Source organism: Triturus cristatus, chromosome 11, assembly GCF_964204655.1.
Source record: "Triturus cristatus chromosome 11, aTriCri1.1, whole genome shotgun sequence".
NCBI classification, from domain to species: Eukaryota; Metazoa; Chordata; class Amphibia; order Caudata; family Salamandridae; genus Triturus; species Triturus cristatus.
The window spans coordinates 649479843-649495185 of record NC_140594.1 but is presented as its reverse complement, the minus strand read 5'-3'; the positions used below and the strand labels follow the sequence as shown (position 1 = coordinate 649495185).

The window sequence follows — 15343 nt, the reverse complement described above, 5'->3', positions numbered from 1 at the left end:
TGCAGTAGCAGGGCCACATACACTAGTCCTCTCATTGTGGCCACCAAAAGGGCATGATCTGATAACGTGTGATCAAGAATCGCAACCCCTCAAAATCCATAGCTTGCATAGGGTGTACAAACATATAATCAATCCTAGAAAACGTAGCATGGGGAGGAGAATAAAAAGAGTAGCCCCTGGTCTGGCCATTCACAGCTCACCATAGCTCTATCAAATTTAGCGTGTCCATACTCTCCAAAAGCAACCTAAATGCCCTGCCCAGCGGTCGCGCCACCATTCATGAACTGTCAATCTCCTTATCTAACACACAATTGTAGTCCCCCATCCAAATAATATCATGGTGTGCATAGGGCATCAAAACCTGCGTCAACTCCCCAAAGAAGTCAGGAGTATCTATGCTGGGGGCATATGAAGTAAAAAGCACCGTAAGGATACCATCTATCTCTCCTACCACTCCCACATAGTGCCATCTACTGCTTTCAGTTTTGTGGTTACTTACAGTGGGACGCTGCTATCCACCCTCAGCAACACCCTCTCACCGATGAAGTAAAGATTGCATACCATAGCCTGCCCCCCATTTAGCCTATCATTTATCATATTCTTGGGGTAGTAAATGTGTCTCCAGCAGCATAACTATCTTGGCCTTCTGTCTACGGATGTGAGACCATATACTTTGACACTTAACAGGATTCTGGATTCCCTTAACAATCCATGATAGAATTGTCACCTCCATGTGTGCAATACAAGTCATCTCATATGTACTGCCAATAAACACTGTTCTGATTGTATTTGCTCCTTCTCAAGAAACAAGCAAGAAACATTGCCCGCCCTCCCTCCTCCAGTGCGGCCTGCCCCAACCTGGCCTCCACAATTGACACAGTAGGTGATCTTCCTCCTATTATCAACATAAGCAAACTTCCCCATTACAGCGCAGTGTTCCCCGGGGTCCCTGATGTGGGATGCCCCGGGTACAACAAAGCCATTGTTAACAGGCATGTCAAGAACAAAACATGTATCTCACTAATCCCTGCTCCGGACAACGTGTATTATTCTCTATCATGTGCAGTGTGCTCCCCACACCCCCAAGTAAGTAACATAATGTCTACTCACTCACCCAGTTTTAGTTATTATCATGCCAGTCAGCTGAGATAGCATTCACCATCATACAAACATTAATGACTCTATACACTGCATAACCTTATATATACTATAATACCTCTGACACCATTGATAACAATGTTTCTTCACTCAACAATCCTATTTATTGACTGCGAGTTGCAATTCGATTTTTACTTTTTTTAATTAGTTTAAACATTGAAAACACTTCTTCATTACGACAAACACATGTCCTTTACATAAAACGTGCAAACTTGTTATACACTTTTTTTTCGGGTTATAACATATAACCTTATAGCATATCATACAAAAATGAAATACTTTAAACAAATGAGAAAATTCTTACATTACAGTATATAGATATCCAATTGCTTAAGTTATAGGGACCTTAAATTATTAGGCCCTCAACGTGAGCTATTTTTTGGTCCTAAGCAGGGTCAGAAGTTGTTTTTCTAGATGTTTTTCGAAGGAGCGATGAATATATTGTTGTTTCTGCTCTCTGGGAGACATGAAAGTGTCAATAGTTTTATCCCAAAGTGGTCTGAATCACTGCTTATGTATTGCCAACGCGTTTCGACCTATAAATTGGTGGACCTATGTCTTAGTAGTAAGGTATTCGTCAGGGCTTATCAAGCGTTTAGATAGGACATCTTTCTCGTATCACGTTTCAAGAGGTTTACATAGATGTCACCTTCTTTTTTATCTGCTCTGGTTGTTCATGAGGAGAAGGTGTTTTCGTGTGCTCGGTTCCTACTTGAGACGGCTTAATTCTCTTGATCTTTGTAAAGCTGTTTATTCGAGTTTTCCTCCTCTTGGGGTTCGCGTTGTCTTCGTCTGCGGCGTTTGGAAATTTTCTACACTGCATGGTCTTTTCTGGTTAGTCAAAAAAATGCCTCTTTCCTTGCCAATTAACTCTAAAATGTGCAGGAGGTAACAGAGCATAATCCCATCCTTTGTCTCTGAGTTTCTGTTTATCTTCTACAAAGATTTGCATTTTTTTGCGTTGCCATGCCACAATTTGGGTAAAAGGATATATTATTACCATTACCTTCTACCTCTCCACAAGCCACTACCAAAATACCCACTTTATTCTTACATTTTAGCATACGTGTGATCAACATGCGTGGTGGCGCACTAGGCTAAGGCCTACCATCAAGAGTTCTATTAGCTCTGTTCACGTGCAACTCGCCCTCCACATTCAGTCTTGGCAGCAGTGTGGAGACTCGCGCAGTCTCCATGCCCTCTGGTAATCCAAGAATACACACATTATTACAGCGGTACTGGGCCTCCAAATCAGTGAGTTTTGCTTCCTGCTGTTGCATGCTCTACTCCTGGGTCCCTTAGCTGACTAGAGTGTGTACTCAAAAGTTCCTCTGCACCATCTGCTCTCGTGCCCAAGTCCTTAACACGTTCCCTCAGTTTATCCATATCCTGGTGCAATAGCATCACTGTTATTGCCACTTCGTCGATCTTTTTAGTAATCACTTTATTTATTTCTAAGATTAGATTTTTGATCCTTATTAGGCCTTCTTAAAAGGGAACTTATATTGTTTCGATCACTGTCATTTTGTACATATTTGTAATTTAAATACGATGTATCAGTTTGCCTTGTGGGTAAGCTTATGTTCAGTTCAATCCTATGAGTTGGTTATGTTGACAAGCCTATACGTCTGTTTGGTTCATTAGGAAAAGCTATTTCATATGTGACAAGACTGATATGTTTATTATGAAAAGTTCAGACAAATTGTAGAAGGCCTTATTTATTTATTATGAAACATGTATGTCAAATCTAATTAGCCTTTAAGGGTGGGTTGTTAATGCACAGGGTCAAAGCCTACAAACATGTATATTGTTACATGAAATCTAACAAATTTCCTTTGTAGGCAATGTTTTCGAAGTTGTTTAACCCAATTGACAAACTCTTTGGGCAGAAGATTTCCACCATAATACTTATTGCTAGAATTTCAGTCATGACTTTGAGAAAAAAACCTCCTCATAGATATACACACACACACACTACATGTTTTGGTACTTTATTGCAAAAAATGCAGTGATATAAAAACCCACATATCACAGGGAACAGTGAAATATGGAAAATATATTATAGTTGTCTGTGACATACAGACTACATTATCATTATTGCAGGCCCCAAACCACTTCAGAGATTTATAATTGTCTAGGTTACTAGGATCATGCAGCCTGGATGAACAAATTATGCGGCAAGGTGATCTAAATGTGGATACTGAGTTGCATGTACATCTTGGATTTGATTATCTACCACCGATTGACAGGAAAGCAATCCTGATTCTAGGAACCAGCTTGTCGGGAAAGAAGGTAGTGATACCCAGCACCTGCGACTCATTGACATGCCTCACTGACACATGATATGCCTCACTTAACTATGCCCACTGTGCACCCCTCTTGAGCTAATGACATGGTGAAGCATAAGATAGCAGATAAGTGGGCCACCGAATTTTCCAGACACCATTTGACAACCCTACCCTATTACCTGAATATATTGTTTTGATTTCAGGAGATAGTGATAAAGCATTCAATTTTCCTCGCTCAATGTCTAGGTATGAAGGTGGGGGCTCTGGAGGTTAGGGTGCAGCACCTGCCCCTGCTATTAGAAGAGGTGGTCTACCTTGTGAGGGAGATAGAATAGGAGACACAATGAGAGGTGCATCTGGTCTGCATACCACACCCTTCTTCGCCAGTCCGGGGCAGTTTGGAGGACTTGGACCTTGTCAATTCAAATCTTCATCAGTTCTCGAAGAATCAAGAAAACGCAAAGAGGAAAGTTCCACTTCAAGCGAAACACATCCTTCAGGGCTACCCTGCAACAGATACTGTGGGGCGCAGAACACCAGGCAATGAGCATTGCTGTAAGTAGCGAAAGGTCCACCTGACATGTGCTCCAAAGACTGAAGATGGAGTGGACAACCTCTGGGTGAAGCTGCCGCTCATGGTCAACAAGATGTCATCAACTGAGACTGTCCACACTGACATTCAGAACCCAAGTCAGATGAGTGTCAACTGTTTATTAACGAGATCGCAAAATGTATGGAAGCTACCCCCACTGACGCATCTGTCCTAACTTTTCAACAATTTAATGTGATACTGTGATTTTACTTACCCGATTCCTCTCCCAGGGCATTTACTCTTTGAAATCACGAAGTAGACATCCCCGCGCAGCGGATTTTAGCGCTGCAGCGGGATACAAAACTTGTTGCCGCCATTTCCAGTGAGCCCTCAGGCCACGCCCACTACCTGAGGCCACGCCCCCCCGCCGAAGGTATTTAAAGACGCACTGATTACAAGTGCCAGTCAGAAGACACTTATCTCCTGAGGCGGAAGCCGGGAGATGCTCGTTTTAACTTTTTAACAATTTAATGTGATACTGTGATTTTACTTACCCGATTCCTCTCCCAGGGCATTTACTCTTTGAAATCACGAAGTAGACATCCCCGCGCAGCGGATTTTAGCGCTGCCGCGGGATACAAAACTTGTTGCCGCCATTTCCAGTGAGCCCTCAGGCCACGCCCACTACCTGAGGCCACGCCCCCCCGTCGAAGGTATTTAAAGACGCACTGATTACAAGTGCCAGTCAGAAGACACTTATCTCCTGAGGCGGAAGCCGGGAGACGCTCGTTTTAAATTTTTAACAATTTAATGTGATACTGTGATTTTACTTACCCGATTTCTCTCCCAGGGCATTTACTTTTTGAAATCACGAAGTAGACATCCCCGCGCAGCGGATTTTAGCGCTGCCGCGGGATACAAAACTTGTTGCCGCCATTTCCAGTGAGCCCTCAGACCACGCCCACTACCTGAGGCCACGCCCCCCCGCCGAAGGTATTTAAAGACGCACTGATTACAAGTGCCAGTCAGAAGACACTTATCTCCTGAGGCGGAAGCCGGGAGACGCTCGTTTTAACTTTTTAACAATTTAATGTGATACTGTAATTTTACTTGCCCGATTCCTCTCCCAGGGCATTTACTCTTTGAAATCACGAAGTAGACATCCCCGCGCAGCGGATTTTAGCGCTGCCGCGGGATACAAAACTTGTTGCCGCCATTTCCAGTGAGCCCTCAGGCCACGCCCACTACCTGAGTCCACGCCCCCCCCGCCGAAGGTATTTAAAGACGCACTGATTACAAACGAGCGTCTCCCGGCTTCCGCCTCAGGAGATAAGTGTCTTCTGACTGGCACTTGTAATCAGTGCGTCTTTAAATACCTTCGGCGGGGGGGCGTGGCCTCAGGTAGTGGGCGTGGCCTGAGGGCTCACTGGAAATGGCGGCAACAAGTTTTGTATCCCGCGGTGGCGCTAAAATCCGCTGCGCGGGGATGTCTACTTCGTGATTTCAAAGAGTAAATGCCCTGGGAGAGGAATCGGGTAAGTAAAATCACAGTATCACATTAAATTGTTAAAAAGTTAAAACGAGCGTCTCCCGGCTTCCGCCTCAGGAGATAAGTGTCTTCTGACTTGCACTTGTAATCAGTTTTACTGTGATTTTACTTACCCGATTCCTCTGCCAGGGCATTTACACTTTGAAATCACGAAGTAGACATCCCCGCGCAGCGGATTTTAGCGCCGCCGCGGGATACAAAACTTGTTGCCGCCATTTCCAGTGAGCCCTCAGGCCACGCCCACTACCTGAGGCCACGCCCCCCGCCGAAGGTATTTAAAGACGCACTGATTACAAGTGCCAGTCAGAAGACACTTATCTCCGCGCCGGGCCCAGGGCCATACCCCCTGTCCAGAATCATACTGATAGAAGAAATCGGACCTACACCAGCCAGGAACTCCTATCACTAAGACCTTGCGTCACATGTACTCTGATCGATCTACATAAGGAAGGTAAAAATTGTCCATCTTGCTCACATGTTTTCGCTTTTTCACGGATTAGAGCTTTTTATATGCCCCTAAACCAACCTAAGATACCAAGCTATAGAAACTCCTCTATTAAAGCAGGTCTAATTAATGTCAGGTCTATGGTCAAACACAATGTCCACACAGCTGAGTTAATTGAAAGCCAAAATATCGATCTTCTATTTGTCACCGAGACGTGGGCAGACGAAGCGTCTAACGCTGATCTGACCCTTGCGATTCCCGAGGGCTTTTCCATCTTTAGAGCCGACAGAAAAATGAAGCGCGGGGGAGGATTAGCAATCATAGCTAAAGAAGAATTCAAAATTAAATGTTCCGATAAAGGAAGCAACCAGGATTGTGAAACATTGACCTTTCAAATTAAGATTACAAACAATTATACCTTTAACGGCCTACTAATATATAGACCACCTAATGCCAAGACGCCTTTAATTGAGCTATTAAGCCCATTTTTAGAATCAAGCGTCTCGAGCCTTGACTATACAATTTTAGGAGACTTCAATATACACTTGGAGAAAAGTTCCGACCCCAAGGTAATCTCATTTAAAGATGAAATGGCAAACTTTGATTTAGAACAAAAAGTACATTTAAATACACACTGTGCAGGCCATACCTTAGACGGGATCTTTACATCATGTCAGAACCTAAATAACATTGATACGCTCATGATCCCATGGTCAGATCACAAGATGGTCTCCTTTTCATTAGAAGTCGCACAAGAGACAGGAAGACCCATCGAAGCCATAAAAAAAAAAACATATCCGGACTGGTCCGAGGTTCAACCCCAAGCCTTTATTGACACCCTCTGCTCATCCTATCCAACTCTCGATGCAGACAGCAACAAAGCCTGTAAACAATTCAACGAGTGGTTGGAGGGCGCAGTCCGTCTTACTGTCCCACAAAAGAAAGTCACGTTTAAAAGAAAGACCCACTCACAACCATGGTTCTCTGAAGTTCTGAAGGAACAAAAACAGTTGTGTAGAAGAGCAGAAAAAAAGTGGAGATCCAACTACGACGCCCGGCAAAAAAATTATTATAAAGCAGCCCTAACCAGCTATAGAAAATTAATAAAAACAGAGAAAAGCAAATACTTCGTCCAAAAAATTAAACTTTCAAAAATTGAAAACAGTACGTTAGAAGAAATGTCATCAGATTTCTGTAACACACTAGGTGATTTCTTTGTAAACAAAGTATCTTCAGTTTACGAATCTTTCAAAAGCCATAACACAGACATGGCAGATCAGGCTGATCAGGCTCCCTCACAACTTATAAAATCAGGGGAACAATCAGCTCAATCTACATTGTTCCAATTTAGTAATCCAACAGTAGATCAAATCCAGAAGGAATTACTCACCACTAACTCAGGTAGCCCATTGGACCCTTGTCCACCCAAAATAATGCAAATCTGTGCAGAACAATTGAGCCTGGTATTAGAAAAATTATTCGCTCAAATACTTGGAACTAATACCTTTCCAGATGACTGGAAAAAGATATCAATCAGACCACTTTTAAAAAAATTAAATCTGGACTGTGAAGAACCAAGTAATTACAGACCTATAGCTAGAATACCTTTTTCTACAAAGATTTTAGAGAAACTTTTAAACAAACAGCTATCCCGTTATCTGATGGATGGAAACTGGTTAGACCACTCTCAGTTTGGTTTCCGTGAAGGACATGGAACAGAAACCGCCTTAATTACAGCTGTGGAAGAGCTTAGGAAACTGCTGGATAACGGAACGAAGGCCGCCTTGATATTACTCGACCTATCGGCGGCCTTCGACGCGGTCAGTCACGAGATTCTCCTAACTCGTTTGAAAAAATGCAGAAATACACGATTCAGCATGCACCCTCATTGCATCCTACCTAGTAAACAGAACTTTTTCGGTAGAAGTAGGAGAAGCAAAATCTAAATCCTTTAATTCACCATGCGGGGTCTCACAAGGGTCTTTGCTGAGTCCCACCCTTTTTAACTTGTACGTGGCCCCCCTTGCAGAAATCATAAGAAGCTGTGGTTTCACTCCAATATCCTATGCTGACGACACCGAAATTGTGTTGTCCATCAGCAAGGATGTGGAGGACACAGCAGAAAAATTTCAATTACGTATGATACAGGTGAGCCAATGGATGGAAAGAAATTGTCTGAAGCTTAATGGAGACAAAAGTGAGGTGATGATATTAGGGGGTGACACAAACATCTGGTCGCCCGCTTGGTGGCCTAATGACTTGGGTAGATGCCCAAGCTCATCAGAAAAAGTGAAGAATCTGGGCGTCACCCTTGACACCAATCTATCTTTTGAAGCCCAAGCCAGCAAGCTGTCATCAACACTCTGGTATATTTTAAAAATGATAAAAAAGATACTGTCTTATCTACCACAGGATTCGCGTAAGACAGTAGTGACAGCCTTATCTCTGTCAAGACTGGATTACGGAAATGGTTTATATGCCGGAGCTACGAAATAAATCATAGCTAAACTACAACGCCTACAAAACGCAGCAGCCAGATTGGTTTTAGGCATACCTAAGTTTGAACCAATCAGTCACAAACTAAAAACCCTGCATTGGCTGCCAATTGAAAAAAGGGTGAACTTTAAATCACTCTGCCTGACCTACAAGGCACTTCAGGGAATAGGATCACAATTTCTAAGATCTCATTTAAAAATATATGAACCAACAAGACATCTCAGATCCGGCCAATTAAAACTAATTAGTGTCCCCAGATTCAGGCGAGCTAACTGGGGTGGAAGAAGCTTCCTTGTACATGCAGCACGAACCTGGAATCAGCTGCCTCTTGCCATAAAAACTTGCCCATCTCTGAAATCCTTCAGAAAGGAAGTAAAAACCTGGCTATTCTCTGCATAACTCTAGAAACCGTTCCTATGAGATGAGGATCTATCATAGCGCCAAGACGCCCACGGGCATTCGCGCGCTCTACAAGTTGACAAATCAAATCAAATCCTAGGTGGTGTGGGAATACCGATCCTAATGTTCGCGAATGACACGTTGATTATCGCTAAAACATAAAGCGATCTGCAACGAGTCCAGCTGCTCTTTGAAGAGTTTTGTCATCTGAGGGGCCTGGTAATCAACGTGTCAAAAATTACGTTTATGACTTTTAATCCACATAGATCGTTTAGAGGAGGAGTGGTATTGAATGACCAACCTCTAGAGCGGGTAAAAGACTTTACATATCTAGGGTTCACAATGCAGGGATACATGAAGTGGAATAAGCAACTGGAAATGGCTACACTGAAGCATCGCCAATTGGCGGGAATTCTGCAAAAAGAGTTCAATACTTCACTAACTAAACATGTTCGTCCAGTCCTGCAAATATATAATACAAAAGTTATCGCTTCCGTGTTATATAGGGCAGAGTTGTGGGGTTTTAATAATCTTTACAAACTAACATTAGCGGAAAACACGTTCTTGCGGAACATTACTAAACTCCCACAAAGCACACCAATACGTCCGCTGCTCCATGACCTGGGTAGGAAGTCACTGGCCGATATAGCCAGATTGCGACCCCTCCTACATTGGCGGAGAATCTGGTCAACACCAGAACTAAGAGCTTATGCACTTGGCCTGAAGGACTTAATTAGAGTAGATCGTTATAAAAAAGTCAGATGGTTGCAGGAAATCAGAATTATGTTATCCAATATTGGCATGGCTACACCGTGGGAAAATCCAGAAAGTACCCTGTTTGCAACTAACGCTTTGCTAAAGGAAAGATACTGGAGTTGGGTGACGGATAACATCGTCAGGAATAGTGATCCTCTAACACTAACAGGATACTTTCTGAATGTGAAGCCTTCTGCAAAAGCAGGAACCATACTGGGACATAATCACAAAACCACATGATAGGAAGTTATACTTCCAATTCAGAGTTGGTACCTTGCCAATAGGGTCATTTTCTGGAAAATGGGACATGCAAACCAGTGTCTCCTGTCCAGTATGCCCCGCTCATCCAGAATCCCTGGCCCATTTACTGTTTGCTTGCCCAGCTTATACAGCTCCGTGCCGTATGTGGCTGACCTCGATTTGTAGATCACTGGGAACTGGAAGCAATGAAGTGGCGCTTAGACTACTTCGCGCAGAAACAACGACATCTATTGTCATCGCTTTGGTAAAGTTTTTAGGCTGGGCATGGTCTATCAGATCTCAAATAATTTCAGTTGGGTAGCGGGTATGTTATGTGTATATGTACTGATTCCCAAATGCCCCTAAACCTTTGATCTACGTTTTTTGACTTCCATAGTCCATCTGATTTAGATAACAGTGGTTTATAAGAATAGTGTGGCATGGCAAAGGTTGATGCTAATGAATTTTGTTTTGTATGATAAGTAGCAAAAATATATAATGTATTTAACTGTTACTGAGATGTGTTCAAAGTGTTAAATGCCTACAGTTTTTATTCCTTAAATGTTTTAACTGCTTTTATATTTCTCAGTACAAATCGATTTTTAATGAGCTATTAATTAACGGTCATGTGTCATCTTAAGTTTTGGACATCTGCTTTGATGACTAACATTGTCGAATAAAGCTAATATGACTGACTGAGTGTCAACTAGCCAGATCTGATGATGGTGTGCCCAAGAACAAAGCCATAGTGCTTCTCCACAGAGAAGTGACCCTACGCCCACTGCTTTTACACCAGGCTGCCTTTAACAGTCCAGTACCTCAAATCCACGGCAGTGACCCAGGAGTTTCTGACAGATCACTGCAGGCCTTCATCATGTTGAGACTACTGATTACAGAGACATCACTTGAGAACCCTCGTGCCAGCGTGAGTCAGGGACCAGCAGAATGCTGGAAGCTAGCAGATCTAGAAAGCACACGACCATGAGGACTGGAACTTGGGCTCCATTGTGAAACATCAGAATCATAGCCTGATTGTCTTGTACCATTGGAGAAGATCCAAATGCTTGATTTGTCATAGTGTCCAGTACTGCCCCTTTAAAAAGGATGCACTGAGAGGTCACCTGATGAGATGTGGGCTCACTGATGGAAAAGCACAAGTTCAACAACAGAGATGCTGTGACTGGCAGGTGTTGCATTACCATCTCTGGAGACTCAGCTTTGATGAGCTAGTGTGGTAAGTAGAAAGGTACCACGAAGGAGTCGTACTTCTTAAACAACTATTTGTTTATTCAAGTAAAAGCTTCAACCACGACAGGGAGCATCGCACCACCAGAGGCTCGAACTGCAACGGCAAGCCGCCGATCAAACCCCCGATAGTGTACACTCCAAGCTCGAGGCAACATAGAACAGGAGCATAACAACATTCCAAACATTTACAATACAAACCCAGTACAGCTAGTTATCCAGGTAAGCAAACATCGGGATTCCTGTGTCTGAGATGAAAGTAACAAAAAGAGGAAGAGAAAGCGCCAACTGGCAGCAGACTTGTTTCGTTCCTTTGTTGCCAATCAGTTAAAACGTTTTGAATGTTCAGAGCCCTCTACTGTGCTTGAGGACTACACCCGGCTCCCTGGTTGCCTCCTTGTCTTGACAGGCCCCGCGTAACCACAATGCCCTTTGATTCGTGGCACCCATCATCCCCCCTCAGACACCTTGACTCCTCTACAGCCCCACACTGCCCTGTGCCTCCTCTCCCGGTTTCTTTACAGTGATGCGGGCGCATTATATATGATTTTAGGGTACAAAAGGTGAAATGGCTGTGCCCAGTGCAAAACCCTACTTTTGTAGCCTAATTTATCTTTTTCCAGGCCATTCTGTTGAACTGCCAACAGATCATAACTGTATCCGACGGTCTTGCTCATGCCATCCATGACAAAGCGGAGCACCAACGTATCCCTGCAATTTACTTCCCTCCAGTTGGACCGCACAGGTGAGTTCATTTGTCTCTGTGCATGATGGGACTTATAGTGCCTCGATAAAATTCTTACCCTTCAGTGGTTATGCTCCGCTTGTCTCAATCATGTGGTCATTGTTCTCAGCCCTCCAGTGGGCCCTGGAAAACAATGCAAGAGGTCGAAACGCGATATCGTTTGCCCAATAAATCAAAACTACAAACCACAAACGGGACTGGCTCATTCTTTTACCAGTAATTGGCAAGGATCTTGCAAAATATTAAGGGGCGGCGTCCGACCTAAACACGCCCTAACCTGCTAGGAAGGGTGTCGGGGGGGCCCCATTGCTTTCATCTGGGGATATATATATTCTTGACCTCAGCAATTGTGCAAAACACAGCAGTTTATTTAAACTTTGCAGCCTTCCACTAAACCATGGAGCCCTCTTCAGCGGCCTCAGTTTATAAATTGCTAAGTGCATTGCCCCTCTTAATGTTCACTACAATCAACTAGACCACTAATCACAATGCGCCAATTAAATCTTTCCTTGCACCTTCTTGGAATAGTGCATAGTTAAATCTCTATCGGTTTTCCTCTAATTTTTTGTAATTTGTGTTGTCAGACAACTGGAATAATTAATGAAACAATGTCTATAAATTATTAGTTCTGATAAATACTTCTACATTCAGATTCCTAACCTTTTGCAGACTCCCCATGATTTTGTGGCCTGGGATTGCAAATTTTGCCGGAAAAAGTTACATTTGCGGTCTCAAACTCCAAAATGTTGTTCCTGACGTCAGATAGAATGACATATACAACTGTGCGCTGCAGATAGCCTGCTACACAGAATTGAGCATTACTGATGTCAGAGTGCTCACGTGCAGCTCTATATTCCTGACGTAACACTGACCTAAAGAACTGTGCGCTGCAGATGTCAGCCTGCTACATAGAACTGTACATTATTGATGTCATAGTGCAAACGTACAACTTTGTATTCCTGATGTCAGATTGACTTGCAGAACTGTGCGCTGCAGATGACAGCCTGCCTGGCTCACAGAAATGTGCACTATTGGTGTCAGAGTGACAAACGTCGAACTTTGTGTTCCTAATGTCAGCCTGGCTCACAGAACTGTGTATTGCTGGTGTCAAAGTGCACACTACGGATCAAAGGACCAATTAAATCCTGCTCTGGCGGTGAATGCTTGCAAGCGCTAATAAATCAAGCGTGCAGTGGGAGCGTGTGAAAGCTCCTATCACTACAAAGGCGACGCCATGCTCGTGCACATCGCCTGTCCGGGCGCGCACATGATTTGTCTCCCTTCGTGAACGAAAGCGACAACAATAGAGTCTCGCCAAGGTGCGTTTGCTAGGCGAGACCAAAAAACATGTCTTTGTATTGCTATTTTGATTTATGCTTTGGATTATCTTCTCAAACCACGCTTTGATAAGGTGATTCATTTGATCTGATTACACCACCTGTCGGATAAGTCTGTATGTAAGATTTCAACTAGGTTGTTTACCCCTAAGGCCGTTTAATACATAGGCCTCCGACTTAGACCTACCTACATGCCCAGCCGGTGGTCATGCCCTGGCGACTGTTGAACATATCTTATTTTTTTAATATCGAATACCACTTCCTCTGCAGAAAGTGAATTTGTCCTGTTTGTTGTAACTTGGGAACCAGATGTTATTGGGTTGCACAGAGGATATCAAAATCTGATACTACAATACCAATTGTTTTTGCTGTAAGTAGGCTCTTGATAAATGTCTGGTTCAGGCTAAAGAAGTTTATGTCCCAGGTTGCCCTAGAGTTTCCTGTATTACTCAAGTTGTAATTATGGTCAGGCTAAAGTGAATGTTATTTCAGGAATTTTTATCCAGGATTGTTTGATCATTTGAGGCACCTAGCACTTTATTGATATGACAGTATTTGATTGACACAGTTTTTATTCATGGGAGTTTTATCATGTCGTCTTGGATGTACAATTCGGGCTATTTTAATCATTGATTGTTATCCATTTATTGTGCATGGTTTGAATCAAGTAAATGAAATTTTAATGATGTTGAAACAGTCATGTATTTTAAAATTACGATACACACAGATTGTGTGGACTTGATAACTGGAGGTTCAAGCCGGGTTCAGTTCACAGACCCAAGAAAGGCCAATGCATATGATCAACTGGTTATCTTACTGAATCTGGGATCCTGTATTTATTATGGCAGCTATATTTTTATGTACTGTATGTATTTATTGCTATGCACTTTTATGGTTGCACTACCAAAATAAAGTTATTATAGATTAAAGATTTATGGCTATTTTATGTGATTTGAGTTTGCAGGTCTACTAATAAATCTTCATGGTTTGTTATATCCCTGAGTTAGGCCCATGTAGAAAGCCTTACATTGTCCTAGAAAATAATGTTTTCAGAGGTAACTTTTGCACACATTTGCATGCACAACAATGTTGGATTAGTTTCTCTGAAATGACTTTGTTTATACCTCCAGCTTCGCGCAACATTGTCATGATGCCCTGACCATCATGTACTCGGCCTCTCTACGCACTAGGTACAAAAGTCGTCCTATCTTCATCCACAGGGTGACAGCACTATCCACATATCCATAACATCACTAATCTGGCGCGCACTTCGTGAAGGCTGCTGTTTATTATAAATATTAGGCATCTCGATAGATTGGTAAAGGAGGCGCCTCTGCTGACTCCGAAGGTCCCTGCCTGCTGAGAACATACCACGCACCAGTCTGACACTCCGTAAGGGGTGTCCAACTCGAGACCAGGACGAGGTCCTTCACTCTCTACCATCAAGTTATGGGGTTGGATTATCCCCAGGGGGGATTCTTGGCTCTACACCTACACACACTCTAGGTACACTCAAGGTAGGGTTCGCATGGTAGGAGTATGATAGATTACCATATTGCATATATGCCTGCATATATTCATTGCTTCAGCACCATGGTAGAAATGTATCCATTGTTTACTCTTTCGGTGCTTGTAATCTTCTCTATTTGCTTCTGTCTCCTAATCATTGCAGCACACATATTTTATGCAAGAATAATGTTGGTTCAATAAATATTATTGAACATGTCCCACTGTGTATTCTGTGTAAATTTCTCTGAGAAAAAGTGAGCATGAGTGACTAAGCGAAAGATTCTGTACTGTTTCCATGATTCCAGAGGAATCAGGTTTGTCATTTTCAGTGGTTGCCAAAAACTGTTCGCTCCTTGGTAAGTTAGGGGGGTTTGCAGTGGCACTGTGAGACAGCTGGTTTATCAGCCAACATATCCTGCGGGCATATGTCCGGCATCAGTCTTGACACGAAGCCCTTAGTTTATGTTGTAACTTTGAAGTGTGGCTAGGTTTAAACCTTGCGCAAAACCAAAAATCTAGTCAGGGTGCAAACAAATATCTAGAAGAGTGCTCCAGGGAACAGAAAGGAAACGGCCACCTACGTCCCAGTAATCCTCCGTTACTACAGATACACAGAGGATAAACACAAAACAGAATATCATTCC

At 43.0% G+C, this 15343-nt stretch overlaps 1 protein-coding gene across 4 annotated transcripts in view; it reads right to left on the bottom strand.

Annotated features, from left to right (window-relative positions):
* The window catches only part of FARP2 (FERM, ARH/RhoGEF and pleckstrin domain protein 2), a 1344877-nt gene that overhangs the window by 268408 nt on the left and 1061126 nt on the right, over positions 1–15343 (bottom strand). The gene's annotated exons all lie outside the window — the stretch shown is intronic.